This window comes from Rousettus aegyptiacus, unplaced genomic scaffold (genome assembly GCF_014176215.1).
Source record: "Rousettus aegyptiacus isolate mRouAeg1 unplaced genomic scaffold, mRouAeg1.p scaffold_m13_p_11, whole genome shotgun sequence".
NCBI classification, from domain to species: Eukaryota; Metazoa; Chordata; class Mammalia; order Chiroptera; family Pteropodidae; genus Rousettus; species Rousettus aegyptiacus.
The window spans coordinates 88,278,232-88,281,418 of record NW_023416286.1 but is presented as its reverse complement, the minus strand read 5'-3'; the positions used below and the strand labels follow the sequence as shown (position 1 = coordinate 88,281,418).

Here is a 3,187-nt window from a genome sequence, read left to right as displayed (position 1 = left end):
TATTCAGTAAAGCAAATAACGGGGACCAGCATTTTTGGAGATGGTTTGAATGAAGATGGTTTTTCAAAATTTTGTCACTATTTATTCTCCACATTTGATTTATCCTTCCCTCCTAAAAGTCTCTTATATAAGTTTTCTCCCCAGTCTTGTCCTGTCAACTGGAATTTAGCCTAACCAAACCCAATCAACTGAGCATCTTTCATTGGGACACAGTTGACGGGTGAACAGATGCCACCCAGAGAAACTCAAGCCAAAGAGAATAAAAGCTACAGCTCATCCTGAAATGGAAATCCCAGCCAGACTAGAGTTGACCCTATGGACATAGAGCTACGCCCTTCCATCTCCCAGCAATGTGTCCCTCTTCTTTTCCATTCAGTCCCCACCCCAGTTCTGCATTCCATTTCTAGAAGGCTCCCATCCTTGACCTTATGATCCTTCTTTGCCATATCTTAAAACTCTCTGCTTGATTTCATCTTGTCACAAATATAACATTTGGTGGATCCACTGCATGGGCTTTAATTAACTTGCATTTGTCTCACAAATGTGCTTGCCTTCCCCAGTTCTGATTAGCATCTTAAAAATATTTCCCAGTGCCTGAGTCAAACTTTTTTTTTTTTCTTGGCCCAAGCTTTCTTAATTTTCCTAGTAAAATTCCTAGTAGAACTATTTACACAATATATATGTCTTTCCTGTCCTCCTTGAACTGTCTCCTCTTCTAGTCTATGACTCAGTGCACCATTCTTTGCCTTTGCCCTATTTGTAGAAAAATTATAAAAGAAATCTCTTCACTGACGTCTTTCTTGCTCATTTCTTGGTATCAAGGTCTATATGACGGAACAAGCCATTTCTGGCCATAGTGACTGACTTATCAGGTTGTGTACTGGGTACTGACATTAATGGGAAATATTATGTTCTGCAATTACATTTTCCAGTAACATCAACTCTACCTAATAGCACATGAAAATATACTTACATGAATTTCCCAACACACTATTTTCCCAACTTAAACATGTACATTTTATGATATTGTATTTGTTTTTTTTGTTTTCTGTTTTTTTTTGTTTTTTTTTTTTTTTTTCGGAGGAGCTGTTCCAAAGAAATAATGCTCATAAGAATTTTGTCTTCTAAAAGAATAATTTTTGACCTATTAACGAGATTAAAGTTTGGAGATAGTTTGTTATTTAAACTTGGAAAAATTTCTTATCTGAACTGATTTCTCCATCTCTAAGGTTTTGGGTCTCCATTGTTTTTTTTAATTGTTTTTTTTTTACAGCAAAATAAACACTCATATTTTGATAAGAGCCAGTATTGTAAAAATGAGCATATTATAATTCAGAAGCAGAACCACAGATAATTCAGAGGTTGCATATCTTACTTCCTCACAAGGCAACTAACAAAATGATGTGGAATGAAAAGGCTGGAAGTAAGCTTATTTGTCGAGTTTTATTTATTCTCAGAATACTTGGCTTAGTTATGTAAAAACAAACAAACAAGAACTCTCAAAATAGAACTATTTTGTGTTTTCTCAAAAACTCAAAATAGTTCTATTTTGAGGTGATGGTGTCTAGGAAACCATCTCGATGGGTCAACCTGGCTTAATTTAATTTCCTCAGAAATAAGGGACCAAGATTATAACCATCACCTCACAATTTATGCTTAAAATAAGAAAATGTGTTTTGAAAATCCTATCATTGTACTCATATCCATATGGAGATCATCTCTTTAGATTTTGTTCTATGTTCAGTGGCCCATTGATGGGAGGAGTATACAGCTGCAGTCTTAAGTACACCCCATGTGTATTCATTTGCTGGGGCCGCCATAACAAACTACTCCAACTGGCTGGCTCAAAACAACAGAAACTTATTCTCTCACAGTCCAGAAGGCTGAAACCAAAAAGTCAGCAAGCTTAGTTCCTTTTGAGGGCTCCGAGGGAGAAAATGGTCCAGGCCGTCCTCCAGGCTTCTGGTGGTAACGAGCAGCCCTTGGTGTTCCTTGGCTCGTGGATGCTTCACTCCCATCTCTGCCTCCGTCTTGTTGTCCCCGTCTCTGCACATCTGTCTTCACATGACCTTTGTGAGGACATCAGTCATTGGATTCAGGGCCTATTCCACTCCAGTAATACCTCCTCCTAGCTAATTGCACCTGCAAAGACCCTATTTCTAAATAAGGTCACATCAGGATGTTCCAGATAGGCGTAATTTGGGGTGTGGTGTGTGCAGGGGCATGTTGTGTGACTCAGTACATCACATTACATGCTTTGGCCAATAAAACGTGAGCAGAAGTGGTTCGTGTATTCTACGCTTAAATTTTAAGATCTAGTCTACGACCAGGCCTCCCTGAACAAGCCCGATCCCATCTGATCTTGGAAGCTAAGCAGGGTCGGGGGTGGTTAGTGCTTGGATGGGAGATCACCTAGGAAGACCAGGTGCTATAGGCATAAAAAAATAAAAAGTAAGAGATCATAAGCTGACAAGGTCCTTGTAATCTGTGAGGTCAACCAAAAGTTGCCTCACCTAAAAAAAAAAAGAAAGAAAAAAATTAAGGTCTAATATTTTGTTTGTCATACTCTTATTTTTCTCCTGACTTTGCCAGTATATTAAAATGGAATCTCCATCAGCCTGGAAAAGAGCCCTTGTAGTGATGTGTGACATAACACGTCTCACGTCTCACGAATGAGGCATAGGTATCGCAATAGTCGCTCTCGGTTTTGCTTTCCATGGGTTGTTACCTGCAGTGGACTGTGGTCCGAAAAGATTAAATGAAAAATTCCAGAAATAAGCAAGTCATAAATCTCTCTCCATCCCGCCTGGGACATGAATTATCCCTTCCTGCAAGGTATCCACATTACACATGTGACAAACCCATCAGTCACTTAGTAGCCATCTCCGTTATTAGATCTGTCACAGCGTCATAGTATTTATGTTTAGGTAACCCTTATTTCACTTAATTGTGACCCCAAAGCGCAAGAGTAGCGATACTGGCAATTCGAATATGCCACACAGCAACCATAAAGTATTTCCTTTAATTGAAAAGATGAGAGAACAGTGCAATAAAATATTTTGAGAGACAGACCACATTTACGTAACTTTTACTACAGTATAATTGTTCTATTTTATTATTAGTTACTGTTATTAATCTCTTACGATGTCTAATTTATAAATTAAACTCTATCATAGGTATGTAGGTA

At 38.2% G+C, this 3,187-nt stretch overlaps 1 pseudogene; it reads left to right on the top strand.

The window, feature by feature from the left end:
• The first annotated feature begins 2,318 nt into the window (after positions 1–2,318).
• Positions 2,319–2,437, top strand: LOC118609885 (annotated as a pseudogene).
• Positions 2,438–3,187: the final 750 nt, after the last annotated feature.